At 35.5% G+C, this 26,714-nt stretch overlaps 1 protein-coding gene across 5 annotated transcripts in view; it reads right to left on the reverse strand.

Moving 5' to 3' along the window:
* Positions 1–26,714, reverse strand: part of LOC141451120 (protein fem-1 homolog CG6966) — a 357,494-nt gene that overhangs the window by 200,934 nt on the left and 129,846 nt on the right. The window lies entirely within an intron of this gene.

Here is a 26,714-nt window from a genome sequence, read left to right on the forward strand (position 1 = left end):
GCTGGGTGGGCAATATCGATTAGTAGTATATTTAAAGTGACGTATTGCGGGTATAAATAAGAGATCACGCCTTTCTGTATGGTATCCTCTGTTTGGTACCTGTTGATGAAGGAAATGATGCTAAGTTGAATATTCAAGCAGTATTATTATTATTATTATTCAGGGAAAGTGGTTGAAATTGAAAAATTAAACCAATCGGAACATTAGCCACCTACCCCTCCACAAGGCACACAATACAATCAAATTGACAGCCTACTTTAGTAAAGAAACGGTGCAACTTTGTTGATTAGACTTTTCCTATTTGAGATCTTCTTGATAATGGCTTTTAAAAAACAAATAAATCATTTACAACCTTTAATTGGGAAATTTCGCCCGGAAAATTCGATTTAGGTTACTTCTGGAAGACTGGTGGGGGCACTTTTCTTTGAAAAACCATTTTTCAGTCCTCAAGTGTGGACCAATCTCTTAAGTAACTGTTAAGAGCTGTACCAAAGTTCCAAATTTGTCAAGAAATTCCATAACCAGGAATATCTATTTAGCCAAGCAATTCGATTTTTTTATAACCACAAAACGTTCACTAGTTCGACCTTTCAAACACCTGTGGTGTCCCTCTTCAGTAACTGGTACTTAAAGAGAGAATATTTATGTTTGACTTCAGTCGAAAAAGGCGGAAAAAATAAACCTGTCAAAAAGCGATTGTTCCATTTTTTTTAAAAAAACGTGAACTTTTCAAAACTCCGTTGGAGTTTTATAGTATATTAATTTTTGTTTTTTTACTTTATTTATTTTCAAAACTAGAGTATAATACATAAGGGAAGTATTCACCCATTGGTGAAACTCCCAAAGTGGTACAGTTCACGCGTGGCCAACTGCGCTTCAACCGCCTGGGAGGATATCCTAGTAGAGTGGTAAGTTGAGCTACTAGAAGATTGGGATGTGAGGTGACTGAAGTATGGAATTTAATGTAACGGGATCTTGCAGCTTCAGAAACAAGGAACAAGGAAATCTCGGTGCAAGGTATGATTAGAAACCAAATAAGGAGCATTAGGGATTCGACGGAGTGTTTTTGACTGGAAGAATTGGATTCTGTAGATATTGGAAGATTTGGCTGAGCCCCAAAGTTCCATTTCGTAAGTCCAGGCAGGTTTCAGTATCCTAGAGTAGATAAGTCGTTTATTCTGTAATGAGAGAGAGTTTAGATCGTTTGCCAAGAAGTCTAGAGAGAAGTTTGAATCGTCTGTTCAGTTCATTTCCGTTTGAGTCTAGTATGTGGATTCCAGGTTAGGCGTTTGTCCATAAAGAGTCCTAGGTACTTAACAGAATCTGTTGCAGGAAAAGGAGTGAGGTTTAGGTAAACGGGTGGAAGGATTGTTCGCCTTTGGGAGAATGTAATTACGTTAGTTTTCATTAATTATAATTTTAGATTTAAAATATCAAAAAACAAAACAGAAAACACGAGAATTTATTACTCAGCCGTACAATCTCGCCAAATAAAAGAGAGTTCATCCATCATTCCTGTTAAACTTCACTTAATTAATGCTGACGTACATAATGTTTACCAGAACGAACAAATAGATACTCGATCGAACATGATATTGGGTATTGTAAAATTTTAAAGCAATTAAATTTAACGAAGGCAGTAAATAATGTAAAACAAAATAAAACTTAAAATTAGATACAAACATTAAATCACAGTTAAATCTTAATTTTGTATGCGGACATGATAAAGTGGCAATTTTCCACAGCTACAATATCCTGTAACTGGGGCTGTATCTGTATTTTATGTCGACATTAAAATTTAAATAAACTTTGTGCTTAATCTGGATAAAATATTTGCATTGAAAACTTTTTGTAACAAGGTGAACACATAATTTTGGGAACCTACCGTTTTAAAGGTTTAAGAGACAATCTCGTTGTTTAAAACTTCAAATAAATTTCGCGAAAATCTTAGCCTCTTACTGGACAGTTCTTTTCCATTTTCTTTTACGCCAATTCAAATCTTCAGCGAATGTCACCTTCTTATTCTCTTGCCCCTTAAAATATAACTATCAATATTTGGTTTCTTCGTTTAGAAAAACAAATACAGTAATTCCTATTTTTTTACCTTATCATCGTAGTTAAAGCCCCTACAGGAATTAGGCTACTATCAATAACTCATTTTACAGAATAACAATAAAATCCAAAACCAGGCGGAGTGGAAACTAATACCGCAATACACCTTAGTTTGGCGGGCCACGCCTCTTAATCAAACAGCCTAACTCGGCGCTGTGGTTAACTCTAAGATAAGCATTAGGCCAATAAATTTGTGATAAGTTAAATTATTTATCATTCATTAAAATCGTTTCGCGCGTTTAGGCGCTACGCAGTTTACAAAAAAAAAAGTAACAACAAGAAGAAGAACAAGACCAATTTTTGAAAAAGCCGTTTTTGCTCATTTTTAGCAACTTTTTTCTCAAAATCTATTATATCTGTGTTGGATAAAAATTACAGTCATAAAGGAAGATTTGCCCTACATTTTAAAGAAAATTTGGGAATTTTATCTTTTATAGAAAAAGAGAAAAAAATTGTCAAATTTGGGTGTTTTTCAACGTTACGCTTTTTCGTGCACTTTTTGACGATCAACCCTTATACAACTGTCCTACCGGACAATTTTAATCATATATTAATAAATATATTATTTATATCATATATTGAAGATTTTTCTGTATTTTGCATCATTATAGCGTTTTGCATCGTTTATTCGTTATTATTTATTTATACATGACCGTGTCGTCGAAGTGTAAATAATAATAATAATAATAATAATAATAATAATAATAATAATAATAATAATAATAATAGGGAAGGGATTAGCTATGAGGTTAGCATACTGGACTCCCACGCGGAGGTCCCGGGTTCGAATCCAGCAGCTGACCCTTAGATTTTCTCTTCCTAGGAGCTTCTTACAGCTCACTGTCCGGTGATGGACAGTGTTGTCTGTAACGAGAGAACACTGTCCGGAGGCCGGCAGTGCACTGGAAAAAGCTCCGGGCGCTAATGACCTCAGCTGTTGATGCGCCAAAAAAAAAAAAAAAAAAAAAAAAAAAAAAAAAAAAATAATAATAATAATAATAATAATATAATAATAATAAGGTGCTAATAACCCAGTAGTTGATGCGCCAAAAAAATGAATAAATAAATAAGAATAATAGTACAGGAAAGGAATTAGCTATGCGGTTAGTGTATTGGATTCCCACGCAGAGGTCCCGGGTTCGAATTCAGCTGCTAACCCTTAGATCTTTCAGCTCATTCAGTGTTGACAGTGTTGTATGTAACGAGAGAACATTGTCCGGAGGCAGACAGTGCACTGAAAAAAGCTCCGGGCGTCAATAACCTCAGATGTTGACACTAATATGTGTTCAATGTTTCGGATACCTCTGGTGTCCTTTACAGTAAATTGCTTGTGGAATTAGGGATGGTGAAAGGTAAATCTTCTGGTACTTCCCAGTTAGGACTATCCACCAAAACAATATCCCCTTATCTTCAGAACTCTGACCTGAACCTGTCAGGCACAAATTACTTTAGACCAGGACTTACTATGCTGTAAAGAAGTTAAACACTAGCTTCTCTATCACTTGATTCACACACACTCTGACTGAAACCGTTACCATGATGAGCATGACATACTGTGTGGCTTAAAGTGAACAGCAACTTTACGGCGATGGATAATACAAAGTTCTTAATAGTTCCAAAATAAACAGGACCTTTCTTCCCGATTTGCAGAGTCAGCTTCCCAACTATAGCCTTTTATTCGCTTGCTCACTCTAACAATCACTAAAAAAACAATCGGCAAGGTAGGTTATGATACGCAGAGGCTACGGTTATAATAATAATGAATGGAAATGATTAGCTCAAATGAAAATGGATTAAGAATGGAAAGGATAAGATGGAAAAAATTATATGAACTTCCTGGAAAGTAAGACTTGTGACAGTTTTAAAAGGAAAATCCATATTACAGAGGAAAACTAATCCATATTATATTATAATTTAACGTTCTTTAAATAGAAATCTTAACTTTGGCTTTAAACTAAATTATTCAGTGTACTGTGACACGAAGAACAATTAATATATTGCTTAGGAAGCAATAAGTGATTGATGATGCTGAAGCCAATAAGCAAATATTGGCGCAGATCCAGGACAAAGCATTCAGATGGCCAAGTTACATCACAAATTTTGGAAATTCAGAAAAATATCTGGTGCAAATACTATCAAGACTTTTACTGGACAACTATCCTCTCGGTTTCGAACTCCCAACTTTTTTCTTGTGAAAGAATCTAACCACCATTCTCTCAGAGAAACATCACCAAAACGGTACAATAAACAGTAATGGTACTTTAGAGAAAAGCCTAACTACCCCCACCAATAGTAGAGCCTTTAATACAACTATCCTGCGAAAATGTAAATATAAATTATCGATTAACATAAAATCGTTATAGCTGTTTTCTTTCTAAAAATGATTCAGTAAAATGGTATCTCTGGTTGTCTGAATTTGACCAAAAACATTATTATGACATCTGATGTTGAAAAATTTAATGCTTCAGTGATTTTGTTTATTTTTGAATTACACATTGGCATTCAATATTGACAAACCGACAGACAGAGGGAATAACAGAAATCCATTTTCCAAATTTCAATCAGATATTTCCAATTAAAAAATGATTAATGATTAAAACACTTTATCTTACTTAACAGTGTAACAAAAATTAACGAAAATATAATTAAAAATTACAAAAAAGCAAAAGAGATGGCCACAGGCAGTTTAACTTAATTAGAAAATGTGTTAAAATATGTATTCTCTTTCTAAAATATAAATTAAATAAATATTTATGCAATGATAATATTGCACAAAAATGAAAGGGAATTTCTTGTAAGGTTTAGGTTTAAATTTTTCATTAAAAATTTAATGAATATTTAAAAGCTGTTGTAATTAAATTGCATTGCCTTCTCTCTCTTTTCTTTTTGTCTGCTTTGTGCTTTTTAAGTGATCTTTTAACAAATGCTTTTGTCTGACATTCTTTTTAAAAACATTACGTGGCAAATTTATTCCATAGAAAAGTTTGACTGCTATTCTGTGTAAACATGAGATTCTTCTCTCTCTTGAGATAAAATCGTTGAATTCTTCTGTTATAAAACCCTAACTTCTTATTTTTTTTAAAAACCCAACGCACATCAGTGTCCTCTGTTAATATTGCTATTAAGGCAACCATCGGAGCAATTTAACTTTTTGAGATTAAAAAACACAACAAAATCTGGGGTGGACAATTAAAGACTTCGTCTTATAACTTACACTTTGTAATGAAAAATTAGTTGAATATAATATTAACACTTATTCACTCTAAAAGTATCATTTTCGATAATAATAAAAAAAAAAAAAATCGGTAAATACTAAGTGAAATCTGTTCAAGGAAAGAAGTAAGAAGAGCCAATCCAGTAAGTCGGTTGAATTTTAGAAATTTTGGCTATGAAGCTAGGCGAGACCAAATCTCAAAACATTACCCTTCTCTCTTCGATACATTTACTAGTTGTTTACGAAAAAGGTAACAAGTAGAAGAACAAGAACATTTTCTGAAAATGCTCTTTTTGCTAATTTTCGGCAACTTTTTTCTCAAAATCTATCAGATCTGGGTTGTTACAAAAAAAATTACGGTTATAAAGAAAATTTGGGAATTTTATCTTTTATAGAAAAAGAGAAAAAAATTGTCAAAGTTGGGTGTTTTTCAACCGTTACGCTTTTTCGTGCACTTTTTGACGATCAACCCATATCGGACAGTTTGAACTGTTAAGTTTTAGTTAAAGAGATTGTTTATAAGGAACATTTTATGGCTCTGGGTTAAGCCAGTTAATAGGAAATTTAATGCTCTTTCTTTTGAAATAAGCAGATTTGTTGTAGGATAAAGGATAGAAAAGTTATGGCCATTTTTATGGTGTATATCCGACGGAAAAGTTAAAAAATGCAAATATCTTGGACACTATTGAGAATCAGGCCAAAGTGAATAGAATATTTTTTGTTGCATTTGAGCTGCTGAATCACCTCCCGAAGTTTAGACCTCTTCTCCTTGTACAACCAGTATATGGGGCTAATTTCTCACCCATTCGATGTACAGCGTCGAGTCCCCCAAAAAGCACATCTACATGAAATTCCAAATCGAATGACACCTCATTCATGGAAATCTTAGATGTTTACAGAAAGGTAACCACAACAAGAACAAGACCAATTTTTAGAAAATGCCGATTTAGCTCATTTTCAGCCACTTTTTTTTCTAAAAATCTACTAAATCAACGTTGTTGCAAAAAAAATTACAGTTATAAAGGAGGATTTGCCATTAATTTTAAAGAAAATTTGGGAATTTTATCTTTTATAGAAAAAGAGAAAAAAAAGTTGGGTGTTTTTTCAACGATACGCTTTTTCGTGCAGTTTTTGACGGTCCTACTGGACAGTTTTAATGTAAACAGACATAAATCAGGCTAAGTGAGGACAGAGAATAACTACAACTACAATATTCATCCAATTTTTTCCACATGCTCTTTAGATTAAATTCCATGCAGAAAAACACTACAGAGAAAAACAAGTACACTTAAAGACTGTACTAACACAGAAAAACTAATTTTTTAAATAAATTTGTAGGAGCAAATTTTTTCGTAATGCTTACTAGCACACATACCACAGGTGATTCAATCAATCAGCCATCCAATTTATATCTAAATTGTTCTATTTTTGAGCTTCTATTTAAATTTAAATAAAGATGTAATTAATTTTAACGCTCCTTAAATATTAGACTACGGAGATTGAAAGTAGTGTAAAGCTAGGCAAGAGAAGAGAACGACAGGTCTGTAGAAACAGGATACACAGATGTATATTTAATCCCACTGCAGCACTAGGCAAAGAAGAGAAGCTGAAAAAAACGGAACTAAGAGACAGAAAAGTTAAGTTGGGGACGAAAAAAAAGAAAAAAAGCACATGGATAAAAAGTTCATTCTAGTGGATGTTAAGTGAGCAAACTGGACAGACATAACTTTGGATTGCCAAAGGATAGAATACAAAGTGATGGAGCGCCAGAAACTTGAAGTGAGTGAGAAAGAGCGACTGTAAGGGTATTTGTATAGCTGGGGGGAAAAAAACTCCCTTCAGTACAAAGTAAACATCCCAGATATTTTATCCAGACTTGGCCAGAATCATCCGGCAAAATAATTTTTATCTAAACAAAAAAACAAATAAAATCCCCAAGACTGATATTAGGGTTATTAAATTGCAAACACCTGCTGCGAGAACAGTTTTTTTAAAAAAATGTCAACAGCGATGTAGCTCACGTGTTTTCTACTCTTATTTGCAAACCCATTTGGAAATTAAAAAAATTGAATAAAACTCTTCTCAAATTTTGAAAATTTATTAAAAGTTTGATAATTATTAAAGCTTATTGTTGAAGCATAACTAATAAAAGAAAGCTCTTAGGGATAAGACTCGTAAGAATGAGATTGCATTAATTATGTCGTAAACCAAAACTTCTTTAATTTATTTTCTCTCTTTATTCCAGAAGAAAGTACTTTGCAATCGTGCTAAAGTAGCGAATTTGAGATCTTTCGAACCTAAATATTTTGAGGGGGTTGTTTTGGGAAAATGGTCAATTGGAAATGAACAAATAATCTCAAAAACTATAAACGGAAGAAAGCCCAACTTTTACATTAAGTTTAGGCCCCAATAGAGGACCAAATGACTGACTAAATTAAATCAAATTTCTTCAAGTTACTTTGTAGATTTGTAGATTGTTCTAGACGGGCGGCTCCACCAAAAAGAGGAAGGAACGCAGGCAATCCAAAATGCCCATTGTTCCTCGCCCACCCCTCATCTCCTGAGAGACACCGGGGCTTCAAGACCAATAAATCCGTCTAAGAGTTTCCGGATAGCAGAACAATAACCAAATAAAGTAGTGACAGGACACTAGGTAGCATGGCGACTCAATCGCTCAGTGCACTGAATAAACCTAGAAAGTTCTGATAAAGATTACCAGATGCCACAATCTCCTGTAGGGAAACATTTAACCTCCCGAAGACGAGAAATCTAGTTTTAGAATAAACTGGACACACCTCTACAAAGTGCCGCACAGTCTCATTGGACTCACCACAGCCAGCACAAACTGGCGACTGGGTAAGGCCGCATTTGAAAAGATGGTACGCTAAATTCGCATGTCCACTCAACACCTGAACCATCTGGCGGATCCGGGACTTGATAAAACCAACTATATCCGTTTTTGAAAGGCCAAGGATTTCCTTACTGATCGGGATCTCCACCGTTCCCAATGTTCCTTCAAAATCCACTGCTCCACCTCTGTCCTACAACGTCGATAGGATACAGGGATAATGGGCTGAGGAGTCATCGTAATCAACGCAGCTCCTTCTTTCGCTGTTTCATCAGCAAGTTCGTTACACGGAATCCCGGAGTGACCAGGGAACCAAGCTATTTGGTTTAAGTTACTTGGTAATTGCGAGAGAAAAGGCGACCTTAGGGCTGTAGGGGTAAATGAGAATGTGGAGCAGATAACTGTTTTTAAGTATCTAGGCTAACACATCAGAGTGAAGGTAGCAAACTGATGGAAGAAATAAATAGCCGAATTGGTGCAGCTGGCAGGCTGTATCATTCGATGAACAAGAAATTCCTTAGCAAGTAAAAAGTGGTAGTACAAAGCACAAAAAATTGGCTGTCTATATCTACAGCATCGAGTCTTGGACCATGATTCAGAAATGGACGAATCGCCTTCAAACTGTTAAAAAAAAAAATATTTGAGAAAGGTAGAGCTGGAAAGACTCGCGGAAATAGAGTGAGAAATACCAGAATCAGAACTGGTCTGGGAGCTAACAACCCAGAAAATTATGAAAATACGTCCAGTTAAGATGGTTTGGCCATGTACAAAGGATGAGTGATTGCCGATACCCTAAGAGGGTAGGTATATTCAGTGAAGATTTCAGGTATTCGGCTAAGAGGCAGGAAAAGACTGACATGGCAAGACTCATATCCTCTGCCAAGGATAGATGGGAATTGGTGGCAACTTTGTCATATCTTTACAACCAAACGGTAGAAGAGGACCTGGTAAGTAAGTAACGATTTGATGATTCACTCTGAGTTACTTTGAATTACAAGGTTTTTTCCTAACTTTGAACAATCAACTGAATGGAAATTTTTGAACGTGACACTCGCCAGACACCGGAAACTTCACTGAGGAACAAGAGATCATCACCTTATCGCTGCTCCCTCTGAAATGAAAATGTTACAAATTCCAAAAATTGGTAGATCTAGTGTAGATTTGAAGTAAATTCAGTGCAATAAAGTAGTAATTTTGATTTTAACGAAAAACTTATCATTTTGTCCTGGTGGCAAGCTTTCTTTTTTATATTTTCTGACTGATTTCGGACTTACAACCATCATTAGAAGTGGTGTAGAGAATTTTACTTCCACTTATGCTTCTATCACACACTAAACTTGCTGATTCAGTGTTGTCTGAGCCGATTACTAGACTATCAAAGCCGTAAAGGTGAACGCAACGGCACACATTCCCCAGAATCTAAAAGATCAGTTTTCATGGAAAATTGTTTCAAATGGAAGTAGCAGACATAACTAAACACGGATGAATACCCGGATCTGGAAAAGAGTTTGTTGGGCAAAGATAACAGGAGTGAATCACATTTATTAGAGGAAAACGCTGCAAATTATTTATTCAACGGTTATAGTACGAGTCGTATTGCGCTAAAAAAGAAAGCAAAGTTTAATTCTTACAATAAAATTATGCGTTAAATATAAAAAAAATACCATAACTTATTGTCAATCCAATTAAACAAGCCAAAAGAACTTGACGGGTGTGCATATCAAACAAAGCTGCAGGCGATCTTAAATCATTTTAAAAGATCAAATTCAAAAGATCCTAGTTAAAAAAAAAATAAAATTAAATAGAAACAATGACCTAGATTTTAGCATCTATTTAAGGAGTTCGCGTTTAACCTTTTGCAAAATTTAAAGAGAAAAAAAATAGAGTTTCAATATATCTTTATTCACAGCAACAATCTCTCTTCCATCTGAATGGATTGCAGATAATTTACATCACCTCTCCTACCTAATCAGTCAAGCCAATCTAAACATTCCTGCATATCTGATACTTCTTCAGGGTAGCACAAGTAATATGTTATACAGCTGGTTATCCGACTGGGAGTTTTGTATATTGCTTTGCTTAGCACTTTCGCTGTGAGCCCCCCAGGGTTCAACACGTACGAGTACTTTGGCGATATTATTCTGTATGACTACCCAGAGTTATTGATGTGAATGAATGAATGAATGAAAAAATCTGTCTTTGTGTAACTTATTGTTGAGTTTTTCCTCGCTTTTTACTGGTACCTTTTTATATAAAAATAAAAGATGTTAAGAGTAAATTAGGAAAAGAGCCCAGAGGTGCCCGTGCCGGACTATTGACAAAAATACTGAACACTACAGAGTAATGTATTCCAGTTTCCGGTATACTTCTTGGCCTAGCCGTGTCGTACCATGTCCCTAGCTGTCATTTCTTTCACGTTTTCTATTTTTGTTGTTGTTTCCCTTTTTTATTTTGGTTATCGAGAAGGCAGTAAATAGTCAAAATGTCTTCATCATTCTCCAAGCAATTGAATATGACTGTTCTTCTGAGATGAACAAACTACATCGAAAACTGTAGAAATAGTTTAAATTTCAGTGATCAAAGTGAAGTAATCTCGATTTTTTAAAAGGGTCCACATATTTTGGTAAACTGAGGCGCCATGGTAGCCGAGCGGTTAGAGGCAAGGTCCGCAATGCTAAGTTGTATTGTGGTACTGGCTTGGATTCCCGATCTAGGCCTTGGATTTTATTTGATACTTAATGTGAGAAATAATAAGAGAAACGCCTTCAATTTACTCAAAAACTCGATAGAAAAGAGTATTTTTAACTTTACAAGAAAGGAATTAAATAGAAATAAAGACTTACAGAAAATGACGGGACTAGACTACAATATGAAAGAAGTAAATTGAAACAGATCTAGGTAAAAATGTAAGGACAAGAAGACAAAGCGGCTCAAGATGAACAATTATAGAAGAAATGGCCCAGAAATGAGCCTAGTTTCCAAAAAATATTAGAATAATAATAGTAATAATAAACGAACCATTTTTTCATAATATTTTTGTTCGATTAATTTCTATTTGAAGAATTTTGTACGTCAAATATTTATTATAAATACGAAATGGAAATACAAGACAAGATGAGAAATTTTGCAGTAAAGTAAGCTCGCTTCGTCCATGACACTTAATTCGGTAGTTGGATGAAATTAGGCAATTCCTTCACTTTAACTATTATTTTTTTGGATCTCCCCTCACTAGACTTAAAAGAACAGAACTAAACAGACGCTATCGACTACCTAAAAGACTTTTAGACGTTAGATCAAAACTCTCTCTGGACAACAAAAAAAATTATTTTTACTTCTATTTTGAAACCCATCGGGGGCTTATGGAATAGAGCTGTGGGGTTCAACCAAACGCTCCAATCTGCTAAGGATTCAATCTCTTCAATCTAAAATATCGGGTTGGCAAATAAGATCGTTCGGTTTTTATTTTGGTACAGATTCATTCCGATTTTCTTTTTTTATTTTCAGCGCAAGCGCACAACTCGACTGTACATTTAAAAGATTATGTTAGGCTTAACCTTTCTATGGATTTCGGTTTAACAAACATTACTATTGCGCTTGCTGCGTAGCTGTAAAGACGGAAGAAAATAAAGTGCATTTTCGTCATATTTTGCTCTATCATTCTAAAAAAGGCAAACGAGCTGCGGAGGCTCATAAATGTTGTGTTTATGGTGATTATACTCTAACAGAACGCGTGTGCCAAAAGTGGTTTGTCAATTTCTATTCTGGAGATTTTGACATTAATGATGCGCTCCGCTCCGGTCACCCGACCGAGATTGATGACAAGGGCGTAATCGATAAAGATCCATGCCAATCGGTGAGAGAGATAGCAACAGCACTTAACATATCCTGTACGAGCTCCAAAAATCATTTGCGCCGGCTGGGATACGTTTCTCGGCTCAATTTTTGGGAACTGCATGAATTAACCGACGTCAACTTAGCCACTTGCATATCCATTTGCGATTCGTTGCGGAAACGTCAAAAAAAGTACCATTTTTAAAGCGGCTGGTAACGGGAGATGAAAAATGGATCGTCTACGATAATGTAGTGCGTAAAAGATCGTGGAAGCACTGCAGTGAGCCGCCGCAAACAAGCTTGAAGGCGGAATTGCATCCGAAGAAGATTATGCTCTCCGTATGGTGGGATTATAAAGTTATCATCTATTACGAGCTGTTACCGTCAGGCAAAACAATTTATTCAACTGCATACTGCTAGCAGTTAACCCAACTGGACCATACAATCCGCACAAAACGTCCAGAATTGGCAAATCGCAAAGGTGTCGTCTCCCACCACGACGAGGCCAGACCGCATGTGTCATTGACCACTCGGGATAAACTGCTGGGATGTTTTTTCTCATCCTCCGTATTCACCGGACCTGGCACCTTCTGATTATCATTTATTCTGATAGTTGCAGACTCCTTGAACAGAAACTCTTTCGATAATGAGAAGACTGTCAAAAAACATTTGGATTGGTTTTTCGACGATATGCCACAGACGTTCTACGAACATGGTATAATGAAGTTGGTGGAAAGATGGTAAGAAGTCATCAATAAGAATGGTCAATGTATAATTGATTAAAATTTATTCTGTGTATCAAATAAATTGATATTTATTCCACCCTCAAAAACCGAACGAACTTATTTGCCAACCCTACACTTCGAACTATTGTAAACGCTCCATTTTAAGTCTCCAATCTGACTATACACACTGACCTTAACATTCCTTTTGTCAAACAAGTCGCTGAAACACGATTCAGGAAACTTCATGTCAACCTGCAATATCATATAAATCCTCTAGCCCAAAATCAAGAACTCTTCCTGATAACCCGACAAGACGCCTTAAGGGACAGTGGCCTCGTGATCTCCTCTCAAGTGAAGAGAGCGACTAATAGCCGTATTGGAGTGTGTTACCACTGGGTAACTTCTCCACTCGTTTGCTTCATTTTTGCGTCAGCCAACGCGCTGATTGTGGCAAAAATAAACGCAAAAATATTTATTATTTTTTTTGGATCGTAGCGTTGTAGAGAAGAAAGAAGAAAACAAATAAAAAATGAATCTTTGCTTTTATGGAGCTTGTGAAGTTCTAGTTCCTTAACTAACTTAGCAAGGCTTTCTCAAAGGACCTATTAGGCTACATTGAAACCTTGTTATCAGTTACTTAGGTAGAAGAAAAGTACTTTAAATATTCTACTGAATCTCTGAGGGAAGGTTGTAAGAAGATTAAAGTTGGCTCTTTCACAGAATCATCATCATAAAAGAATTGCAGGATATTTTTTCCGAGATTAGGTGGTATTGGTGCATAGCTCGTAAAACTTTCTTTAGATAGAAACAGAAACATGATAAAAAATAAATAAAATGCTAAGATTAATATTAGGTAGCTGCATTATTATAACGGCGGCCCTCACATCTGTAAATGTATTAATACTACAAGTAATTGGGTTGATTTAAAGATCTGCTCGCCAAATAGGTCAAGCATCAGACGATTCTATAACTAAACTGGGACTTGTTTATTACTTAAATTTCAACTAATCTTCTAAACTATAAATAAATCTATATTTGCCTCAATGAATCTTCAAGTTTCTCTAATTTTTTTTATCTTAATCCCGTACAGCGACTTTTAAGATCGGTTTACGCGGGTATTAGTAAAAGTGGGCAACAGTTTTAAGCGTTCAAAACCAATAATCGCTGGTAGATCACACTGAAAACTTCATTTACAATATGTTAATAAACATATTGCTGAATCCATCTTACTACTTTTTAAATTTTAAATTTACTCGAAAACAGCTCCTCACGAATTTCAATTAGCTTCATATGTGTATGCCCTAAATTCTTTGGAAACCATAAGTTTCATTTGGTAACTTGTTTTAAAATTTTAATTTATTTGTCCCTTTTATTTAGAAATGCATACACCTTTCATTGCTTTGTTCTTTACGCGTACCTAAAGGCTACCCCTAAACTATGGTAACTAACTTTTACCTTTACTAAAGCTAACTATAAAACTAAGCGGCGACGTTAGGTCTCAAACGGGTTTTCAAAATTTTCTGTGTAATGAAATTACAGATAGGTTTCAATTTAGAGGAGAAGGTGGTAATATGGGACGGGGTTGGAATTTGGGACGCCCCTGTTTTTGTGAAACCAGTAGACGAAACTAGTGTCTTATAATTTTTTTTTTTTTTTTTTTTTCTACTATAAAGAGCCTAAAAAGATCATTTCAAAGATTTCTTGACATTTCTCTAAAAAAACTGATTACACCCTAATTTTTATCCTTAACGTACGATAATTGTGTAAAATATAGTTTGTGGCATATCTAAGGCTTATTTTTACAGTTCATGGAGAAATGAGAACATTAACTATAATTATTATATGTGTCCCATATTACGACCACACATTCTGAAAACCCAATATGGCACCACGACAGACTTCTTCAGTGTAACTCCAGACTCCTTGCTGTGATCCACTGAGGATTCCAAATTTACAAAGACTAGTAATGTATGTCTATGATTTTACTTCAGAGTAGATTTTAAATTCAGAAGTGTTTAAAATATGCAAGGTAAAAAAAGACGGTCCCATATTACCACCACCTTCTCCTCTACTACATAAATTTTATATTTTTTAGAAGTTTTTTTTACTCACTAACAGCATTTGAAATTAAAAGAAAGTCGAATAAGTGTTTGGATCTGATTTATTTTACATTCTCCTGTTTGGAAATGAGATTTAAGCTTCAAGTTTCAAGCTTTTCATTTCTTTATTAGTTAGGAACTAGTTCGGTGCTTAAAAAATGCAATATTTAATTAGAGAACCCTGTTCATTGCATTGTTTTCAAACGCGAAAACATTGTACAAGGGAGTCAATTACTTTACTCACTAGTCAAAAAAAAATTTTTTTGTATAAAAAAAAAAAATAAATACACGTAATTTCGGAAAAATTAAGAAAATTCGCACATTTCCTTTTAATCGCCCTAAGAGAAGAAAGAGGAAATTGCGGCACAACAAAGTATAAATCAGGACAATATAGTAAATTGAGAAAGAGCTGTGGTTAAATCTTGAAGTGATTTAACGCAAGGGTAAGAACAGTGGATATGTTGAATTGGGTAATTAGTGCGCAAATGTAGTAAGCAGTGAATGTACAGGTACTATGTGAAAAAGAAATGGTGAAGGTTTTCGAGAAACCTTCTATTGGCAAGCTCAGCCTGGTGGAAAGGTATACTAACAGGCTATAACGAGAGAGCGAGAAGCCAGGATAACGGCTCATTTAGCGCGGCTATAATGATGCTGGTTTAGAGGATACAAGAAGGGTAAATGCTTGGGGGGTCTGACTTCAGTGGAGGCGGCAGGAGGGGATGGAGAAAACATCTCCGGTCTGCCTTATACCACCTCACAGGTAGTAGATACCGCCCCAGATCCATTTCTACACACGCTACGGTTACGCTGTCGAACACATCCGCTCCAGTGGTATCCCATCTCGTATAACCTTCACTCAAAATTATAAATATTAAATCAAATATTTATTATAAAATAAGAGAAAACCACGGAAAACCTTAAACTGTGTCTTATCCACATTATTAAAATAATGCGTAAGAATCTGTTTTAAAAAGACTTAGTTGCAACTTAAACATCATGGGAGTGAAAAACTAACCATTTTGTGTTTCAAACCAAATATCAAAGTTAGTTTTGGGTACTTTTCTTTTTTGAGTTACAGTGAAATGTAAAAATTGAAAATCTATTACATCAATTAATTAACTTTTCTTATCAAAAGTAAGGTAAGAAAAAAATTAAAATGAGATTTAAGACGAAAAATAAAACATACGAAAATGATTAGGATCTTTAAAAGTTCTGCAGTTTCACCTGCGAAAGGCTATAATGATTGCAATAGATGAGAGAAAGGGATCTTAGACAGCCCTGAACGGATGGCCCGATTTGCTTAATAGAACGGAAAATCAGTTACAATTTGTTAGCTAGAATAAGGGTTCCATTTAATGGATAAACACTCTTGGTAAAGAGCGGTTATTAACCGAGCCAAGTTAGCAACTTCCAAGTGTAGGGAGGTGAAGTACATTAACATTCCGAACGATGTAGGCTAATAACTATGTGACAACTTAAATGAAGTACTTCAGCGTAGTTCGGCAACATTAAATGAGAAACTGGAAGAAACACAAAACAGGCGAGAATAATAATAATAATAATTTTACGGAAGGGAACAGCACGAGTTCGAATCCAGCTGCTGACATTAGAATTTCCCTTCCTAGAGCTTCTTACAGCTCTCTGCCTGGTGCGGTACAGTGTTGTCTGTAACGAGAGAACCTTGTCCGGATTACTGCAGTTCATCGAAAAAAACTACGGGCACCAATAATGTTACGAGTTGACATGCATACAATTTTTTTAAAAAAATGAAGCCTTTATTAAATTTTCTTATTCCAAAGAACGTAATATCGTATGTAACATATTTTTCAATTTTTTTCAGATTAAACAAAATATAACTTATTCCCATACTGGCCAGCACAAACTGATGGTCTTTAAAAGATCCTAAGAGGCGGTAATTGCAGCAAGAGGTTTAAAATTAACATGCGATTCAATGATTTTGTTCTGTGAGTTACCGGGTAGTTCCACGGAATTCTAGCGATTTCATTTGCTATGTGATTTAGAACGTTCACACGCAATACGGATACGATTTTCTAAAAATCACTATTTCACAATCAGAGGATTTCAAATAAAGTGTTTCCGTTAAGAACTCGATTTCGATCTCAGCAAACTTTGACACAATCGAAATGCAAGAAGTAACGGGAAGTAATAAATAGCAAGAATAACTTGCCATTAAAAAGAATAGTAACATTGTTTCTGGTAATACGAGGTCTGTAAATTAAGTAATGAGACTGATTTTTAAAATTTTTTTTATTCAAAAAGAATTACAATTCTATATTGTCACCTTCAAAATAACTTCTGAAGCCACACAGCGCTGGAGACGTTTCTTCCACTCCTCATAGCAGTGCTCGAACTCCGATACTGGAATAGCCTTCAGCTGGTCGGTTACAGCCGTTTGAATGTTTTCGACTGTCTCAAAATGAGTTCCCTTGAGGTGATTTTTCAACTTCGGGAAAAGAAAAAAGTCACAAGGAATCATGTCAGGTGAATAAGGAGGCTGAGGAGCCACAGAAATGTTTTTACTGGCCAAAAACTCGTTTATTGAAATTGCTGTGTGACAAGGAGCATTATCGTGATGCAACACCCACTTGTTCTTGATGTTTGGTCTCACACGAATGACTCTTTTTCGAAGTTTTTCAAGAACCTCAAGCAACACTTTTACCGAGAGGGAACTCATTTTGGGACAGTCGAAAACATTCAAACGGCTGTAACCGACCAGCTGAAGGCTATTCCAGTATCGGAGTTCGAGCACTGCTATGAGGAGTGGATTACAATATAGAATTGTAATTCTTTTAGAATAAACAAATTTTAAAAAATCAATCTCATTACTTAATTTACAGACCTCGTATATGTGTACATGAAACTGCATTGGTACCAATTGAACAACTTGGGATATGTAAGACGAAGACTTCCTTTTAACCCAGGGAAATAACAGTATCACCTTTTTTTAGTAGCCCAAACTTTAATCATGGGAAGTAACGTCACTATGGTAACTTTAGAGCAGTCTACCTCAGCACTTTCTCTAATGAAGCTCATTCAGGTGTATAGCGTTCAAAATTGGTGCTACTATATATTTTAACTTGGTGTTCCCATTTTGGGACACATATAGTTAAGCACAAAGTAAAGTAATGTCTTTTATTAAAGCGGCTTCATGGTCACTGAAATTCACATTCAAGTGAATTTCAGAAGGCGGAAGCACATACTTTACTATTTTTTTAACAAACATGTATACTTTATAAATATTAACCAGGAAAATTATTACATAAATACATTAGGTAAATACACAATGTATTTAATAATATAGGGAGTTTCGAAATGAAGGTCTCCCAAAGCGCTAAATCAATGCCACCATTGTAAAGGTAAATTATCGTCTGTTATTGAGTTCTAGTGTGTAAACATTGTTGAAAGTATAATCACTTCAAATGTTACAGATTTACATTGTTTTCGTACTGAGCACAGTAAATCATTTTCTAAAAACCACTCTATCGAATTCAGAGGACATTATAAATACTAAATGTCTGGCGAAAACATGAAAAATTTCGCACAACACAGTGTTAGTAACAAGAAATAGAAAAATATAAATAAAATATTAGCTGAACGGTTCTACAAACATATCCTGTAGTTACGACTATTTGGTGTTCTTCTCTCCTAACAGACATCAGATGGACCCGTGTTCTCTGCAAGAACTTCCTAAAAAGAGTAAAAACGGCAACAGCTGAGTTTCGAACCCGGAATATCCGCTTATGAATCCAGTGTTAACGCTTACATATTATCGAGCTAATCTCTTCCATTCAAATCTAAATACTACTTACTAGTTGGAGCCAGTCGTTCAGGTAGGTAGTTTTTTTTAACTATTATTTCTGCATGCTCCATACAATGTATAATACATGCTGGTATATAACATTTAACATCAATAATCAAAATAATAATTTAGAGTAGAATAGTAATAGTTGATAATACTAACCAAATAATAATATGACACTAATGATCATATTAAAATTATAATATATCAAAATAGAGAAAAAATAAAGAAATAATAAAATTAGAAAACTGCATTTAAAAAAATCAAATGATAAAAGTAGCTAAATTAAATAGAAATAATGCAAAAATATATAGATACTTGAAACAATTACAGAGTAACCGAAATATAATTGAAATTAATATAATTAAATTAATTAATTAAATTAGTAAAATTAATAAAATGAAAACATAAATTCACTTTTGGGTCGATTGACTTAATTTACAATTTATCAAAATTTATATTATTTACAAATTTTACAAATAACGGTAGAATTTCGGTACGCAGCAGTGACAAGTGATTCAATTCCAAGTTATTTACCAAAATAGTCCGAATTACTCGTTAATGAAGGCGAAAATTTTCACAAGCAGCCTACAATCAAAAATAATATGGGTGACCGTCTGACTCGATAAATCTCCACACTGGCAGCTGGAGTAGTGTGCACTTTGTAAATACAATTTTCATTATTGAAAAATCAAAATTTTCAACCAATTATGTGTTGTTTTTACGCGTTCTCTAACAAAAAAATGCACCTTAAAGGTGTTTTACAATTGAAAAAGAGATTTCATTAAGAGATGTAAACTTAATTAATCGAATAAATACTTTTATACATTTAAATTCTTTTCAGTTTGTATAAACAGTAATTCTTTCATAAAACTAGATTTCCCCAGCAGATAGAAACTGGGCTAGAAGCTATTAGTGGCTGAAATACACCAGTTGAATAATGTAACTCACTTTCTATCGCTACAGATTAGAGACACAATTTTCCTTTCACTGACATTTCAGTAAAATGGAATTGATTGTAATAATATTACAAAAAATAATCCACATTCCAGGAAGCTTCGGTCTGTAATTTACTCCAGTAGTTCCAGTTCATGCTTGCGTAGTTCTTTTCTCTTATTTAGATTATTTATAATTCCAGAAAATAAGAACAAAATTGAAGTATCTGGCGTGAAAGTCTGAATTTCTCCAACTAATGTAGCAACAGACAAATATTTACAACGTCTGTGGGTCTGAGATTTAATAGAAACATTCAATGATGGAGAATAACCAGTACGAAATTGTAACCACAGTAAAATCCAGATCTAGCAAACAAGAGCGCCTAATTTCTTAAAGAGATGTTTCAAATAAAAGAGGTGGGTTTTCGTCTAGGAGACAGGTAATACTTTAAGTTCAAAGGTAAAGGTTGGATTAAGGAAAGAGACAAGAAAAAACTAATCTTCAGATGCTCATTACTGCTAAACCAGTGTTTAAGGATGAAACGGAGTAAAAAAAGGGCTTAGTTAGTTATGAAGTTATCTCCCAAAAGAAATGGATTCAAAGAAGTCGATAGATAAGATAAGATTAAATAAGGGCGGCCACAAGGCCTACGCCACTGCGACCCCTTTGGATCTATTGTGGCTCCCCGACTTTTAGAGCTCACCCTCCAGACCCGTCCGTTTAATTAGACTCTTAATTCTGGAGAGTGACTCCTGGGTAAAGCTCTCAGGCCTTGGTTTTTCCTCCCCGAGAAGTAACATCCTTAGCCATACAAGCCCCTCACACTGACACAACACGTTCAGTGCAGTTTCCTCTTCTTCCTACAAAGGCTGTCATCTGCCAGGCCCATGCGATGCATGTGTTTTTTGAGTCTGCAGTGGCCAGTTAATAGGCCTACAATCATCCTGATAGCCCCACGGCCTTGACGGATTAATTCTGCAGTCAGCCTCGGCGAATAGCCTTTAATAAACTCCTTCGCCTGTCTCTGTCCAGTGGTGGCGAGCCACCACTCCTGAGACCTACTCTGCACCCACAAATTAATGGCCGCAGTCTTGACACACTTCGAAACCCCAAAACAGGGCTCCGGGCCAACGAAGTGTCCCGCAGAGCCTTCCCGGGCCAATAAATCTGCCACTTCGTTTCCTTTATATCCTGAATGACCAGGTACCCAAACCAGAAAGACCTTATTTTGGTCACTAATTTCCTTCAGGGCACCCAGACAGTCCCAGACCAGCCTTGAGTTGACCTGGTAGGAACTAATTGCCCGTAGAGCAGCCTGACTATCCGAGAAAATTACGACCTTGGAATTAATAATTCCTCGCCCTTTAATCTCGGTAGTGCAGAACCTAATTGCAGCTAGCTCAGCTTGAAAAACTGTAGCTAGCTTTCCTAGGCTAACCGAAAAGCTACATTTCGGCTTCACCCCGTACACTCCTGCCCCTACACCCTCTCCCATCTTGGAGCCATCCGTGTACCACATCGAGTCTCCCATAACTGGGGGTCCACGTCTCCAAGCCTCCCGGTCTCCGATACAGACTTTGAAAGGCTTGTCGAAGTTATATTTGGGAGTCATAAAATCTGAAGGCAGGCCCAAGATAGGGTCCGCCTCCAGCTCCTCGTATAACTCTTGATACGCTCCTCCGTGCCTAACGGTAATAGGAGCTTGTCCTTTCATAAGCCTAGTGACAACGGCCCTTACAACGCCTTAAAGAAGTCGATGCAAGAAAGAATTATAAGAAAAAAGTTCAGGTAGGAAATAGTTGGCATTAAAGAATTTCAAAAGGCGCCACGGTAGCCGAGCGGTTAGAGAGGCGAAACCTGCAAAGGTAATATGTATTGTGGTACTGGGTTCGATTCCTGGTCTTAGGCCTTGGATTTTATTTAATAGTTAATATAAGTAATTTACAGTAAAGTATGTTTGCTAATCACCTCCGTCCACGTCACCTAATTGGTAGTTGGACGTAAAGCCCCGCCTGAAAAAAAAATAAAGAATTTCAAATAAATGGCAGATCAGACAGTGACTTCCTCTTGAAGGAGAAAAAGAGGTCTTCTGGTACCTGTATGGTATGCAGAGATTGTGGATGAGATGATTTGTAAGATCCGGTGAATGGATGAATAGGATGCTCTGGAGATAAGGCTGACTTAAGGATAAAGCTGATTCTGGATAAGGGGGAAATACCGGGTTAAGTTAAGAGTTTTGGTAGATAGATTTCCAGGCAGACCAACTCTGTTCAACACTTAACCGTCCCAGAAGAACTCAAAATGTGAATTTCCGTTAAAAACAAAAAATAGAAAATCTCTCCAATTAATATACAATCCAATTACAAAGAACCAACAGAAATGGAAACTCAAGAAACAAGAATAATTTATAATACAACAAATTTAAATTAGGTGCTCGATGGTAGCACCGTACATACAACAATTTATACTAGAATAGAACACCATGGAACTAAATTGATGACTCCAATTTGTCCACTTCTTAATCAACCACAGAACTCATCAATCACTAACTCACTTTAACTTGATTAACACAGACGAAAATTAAATTCTATATGCATGATTTATCTCATAAAATGCCCCAGCAGTACATGGTTAACAATAACGCAGATTTCGTTAAAATATTAAAAGATAATTCAAATTTTAATAGTTGAACTTTTCCAAGTTCCAACTCTCAGATTGATCTCAAGAATGGCTATACTGTGACGAAGACCAATAGAGAATATGTCCGTGAAGAAGAAGAACAGGAAATATGGATTTAAAACGCTGAGGTGGAATGCAACCCTAAGGAACATCACGAATGATATTTGCGCATTTCCTTGGAGATAAATCTTTAATGAATAATTACATGTCCCCGCAAAGAAAACAGTTCGGGTTGTCAACTACCCCGATCCTAAATAAGTGAGCCTGCAGGTAATCATGTCCAGTGACAAAAACGAAAACAGGCCACCGCTACGCTCCGAGGCAGGTTATTTGGCAGCACATTGTCCCTCAAGATAGCCCATCGTTTGCCCTCTGATTGTGTTGTGTGCAGCTCCGCTGTTCTCTTTTTGGCTTTTGTCTGGCAAATTCGTCTTGTGGTCTCAAAAGGAATGGACCCTTCAGGCTGTGTCATATTTGCTGACATCTTAGCGAGTCTGTCAGCTTCCTCATTCCTGCTGAGGCCACAATGGCTGGGGATCCATTGTAAAACCACCTTCACATTTTTCTCGATGAGGTCGTTAATTATTTTACGACATTGAATTATATCTTGAGTGTCGGTCGCAGCCCAAGTAGTCGATGCCATTATCGCGGCCTGCGAATCGATAAAAAGGACTACATTCTTAATCGCCATATTTACAATGCATTTTAGGGCTAAAAGGACCGCCCCATCGAAATTAGAGGCCACTCTTCCCACTGGTTTCGCCAAACAGAGCGCCAATGATGTATGGCATTGAAAAAAAAAAAAAAAATGTACGTATATTCAGAAATAACTTAAAAAACATAGGAGGTGGAAATCTCTGGTTGACGCTTTGGCTAGATAGAAAAAGTTACCTACAAGAAAACTGTTTTTCCTTGTATTTCTAAGTTTTCACTTTTGATCGAATATTTATATAAATTTTTTTTAAGAACAAATATTTTGTGGCCGTTTCCCTGCTTTAAATGTGACTTAATGCTCTTTCTCAATATAATATCAAGGTAATTAAGTTTATTGAGAATTGAGAGTAACTGAGAATTAGCGAAAATAAAGGCTGCAGAGATTTACGAGTAAGACTAAGTTCTCCGTTATCTCTGGCGACTTGGCATTTCTGCGGGTATTCCCGTCGAAAGAAAAAAAAACTCTGAACGCTTGCAATGGTGAGGGGATTAGCTAGTGGTTAGTGCGTACTAGATCCCTAAGCGATGACCCTAGGGATAGAATCCAGCTGCTAGATCGTAGATTTTCTAAATCCCGTAGATTTTTTTGTCTTTCTAGGAGCTTCTTACAGTTCACTGCCAGCTGACAAGTGACTCGGTTACAAATAAAAATGCATAACACTGCACGGTAGCCGGTAGTGCACTTGAAAAAGGTTAACGGCTACAATGACTGCATTCATAATTTTTTTTATTTATTATTCAAGAATTTGTTTCAGTATTTTAGTAGCCATGTTAAGTACTGCCACCCGGTTGTGGGCAGCTCAAAATATAGTAACGTTATCCATTCATTGTTAACGACCAAATCCTGCAGTTCTTATAGACATTCAGATATGAAGCGATTATCACCCTTATCTACAGGATATGCCAAGTGGAAAAAAACTAGAAGTGGATGGTTCAGCAAGAAATAATATTCGATCATCAACTTGCATCAGTCACAAAATGTTTCACTGTACAGGGTGAACCAGTAAGTATTGTCCATAGGCCTACTGTGTGTAGTACATCTAAAGTGGAGTTCAATGACGTATTGGCCAACTTCATATTTTCCACTGTTCTTGAGTGACGTCACTTTTAATTTTTTTTTCTAAAATCATTACTTTTTTCCAATAAAAATGTTATTACTCAGAAAGTTTTGGTCCGAATTCGATTCTGATGACACGATTAGAAAGACAGATACATTTTCTAAAAATTGATACCATTTCGAAGCATAAGTTATTCTCCAAACAGCCTCAATCTTCCTCCGGATGCTGGAAAAATAAAAGTAATCGAAATTTTTAAGAAAACTCATTAGGCCCTTATGTGATTATTATCGGACCTACGTGCTGGCACTTTTTAAAAAAGTTTCCTTGTCTAATGGGCTTTCAAACGGTATATCATTTACCAGGATTCCTTTTATCTTTGTATGAGAAATTACGTTTGTTTTACAAGAAAACGTGTTCACGAGCACTCAACAGTGTTAGTTTATCAAGTTGTTTAAGTCATTGAAAACTCTTTTAGATGGACCAGTAGTCAATTTTAAAGTAGGCTGTCTTAAAATAAGGAAGTATAAAGGTTACAAATTGCACTTTAAAAAAAAATAAAAATAAAAAAATATAAAAAAAAATCTTAACTCTGAAATATTTGAGAAAATATTTTTTTTTTATAAAATTAGTACTTTTTTAACTTATTTGCTAACATTTTCTCAAATATTTCAGTGAGATCAGGAGTAAATGTTTTAAGTGCAATTTGTAACCTTTGACTTCCTTATTTTAAGACAGCCTACTTCAAAAACTGGCTACTGGTCCATCTAAAAGAGTTTTCAATGAATTAATCAACTTGATAAATGTTGAGTGCTCGTTTTTCTTGTAAAACAAACGGTAACTTCTCATACGAAGATAAAAGGAATCCTGGTAAATGATATACCGTTTGAAAACCCATTAAACAAGGAAACTTTTATAAAAAGTGCCAGCACCTAGGTCCGATAATAATCACATAAGGGCCTAATGAGTTTTCTTAAAAATTTCGATTACTTTTATTTTTCCAGCATCCGGAGGAAGATTGAGGCTGTTTGGAGAATAACTTATGCTTCGAAATGGTATCAATTTTTAGAAAATTTATCTGTCCTTCTAACCGTGTCATCAGAATCGAATTCGGACTAAAACTTTCTGAGTAATAACATTTTTATTGGGAAAAAAGTAATGATTTTAGAAAAAAAAAAATTAAAGTGACGTCACTCAAGAACAGAGGAGAATATGAAGTTGGCCAGTACGTCATTGAACTCCACTTTAGATGTACTACACACAGTAGGCCTATGGACAATACTTACTGCTTCACCCTGTATACCAGCCGCATTCTTAATATGTTTAGCGTAATAAAAAATAAAATTAATAATTATTTTCTTAAACGATCGCTTGATTGGAGGAAAATTAATGCACTACAAAAAATTTAAGTCTAAATTATAAAAGTAGCCATTTTGAGGGGTGTGTTAGTTGCGTGATGCAAAATGTTCATGGTGCATGGAAACTAGGCCCAAAATTTCAAAACTGCTCAGTATTTCTATTGACTACCATACTTCAGAATGTTCTTCTTTATAATAAATTTTATTTATATTAACTTGAAACAGAATTTTCCATAAAAGTATAGTAAATATTAAAAAGGAAAATGATTACATGTTCTGCGTTAAACTAATTAAATAAATAATAGAACATCAACAAGATACATTAATTACATTTTACATAAAAGTTTATAAATAAATGATGTAGACCGTTAATATCTGTTACACATACAGTACAACATTACTTCAGGGAGGTTACCTCATTAAAATAGCAAATGAGGGATTGATTCTCAAATTTCAGCTTATGTTAGTATTCACCATTCTGACATTCAGCTATCGCCAAACCGTTAATGTCAGCATATAGATGCTATTTTGAATGAATAAATAGGAAATTAATGATCATAAAATAGTGAAGTTGTCCCATAGTCTCATTTTTAGCGATAAGAACAAGGTGCTTCAACTTTTAATATTCAAGAGGTGTTCTCATTTTGGGACGATAAGGCTGAGTTGTATGATTTCAGGTTTGTTTTTAAAACTGATGTCAAGAAGTTCATGCAAAAATTTCTGATAATACCTACACTTGAGGTTTCCTGAGTGTGACGAAATGTTTTTAGAAAATTATTTGTGCACGTTTGTGTATGTGAATGTAATGTGAAAACACAAATTTAGAAACCGAAAATCATGGAAAGTTTGAACTTTAAATTATATATTATAGCCACCAGAATTGGGCCAATACACTGTACATAACTCAAACGTTATGTGTTCTTAACTATTATTTTTGATTACCGAATATTTTACTAAAATGCATTTTTCCAATTATTATTAACTATTTATAATTATTAATTACTATTTATTGCAACACCCGCAGGGGTAGCTGTTATGCGCAGTTACTGGGGCTTTACGACCCCCCGGGTACCTGAGTACAGAACACCGCATACACTCACCTGAACATCTCGTACACATTACAACACTCACACTGACACAAGCACAATATCAGTACACACCCTAGGGCTACCGCCCCTAGGAGACCGCCCCGGAGGGGGAGCATGTCTGAATGCTCAAAGGTGGCAGCCCCACTATCAGTCTAGGGTGCGGAGTCGGGCTAATAACCCCCCCACCTGAAACCAAAATTATTACAGTACCTCAGAATGTATCATCCGGTCGATC

Source organism: Rhodnius prolixus, unplaced genomic scaffold (assembly GCF_049639745.1).
Source record: "Rhodnius prolixus isolate KJV_2025 unplaced genomic scaffold, Rpr scaffold_8, whole genome shotgun sequence".
Lineage (NCBI taxonomy): Eukaryota > Metazoa > Arthropoda > Insecta > Hemiptera > Reduviidae > Rhodnius > Rhodnius prolixus.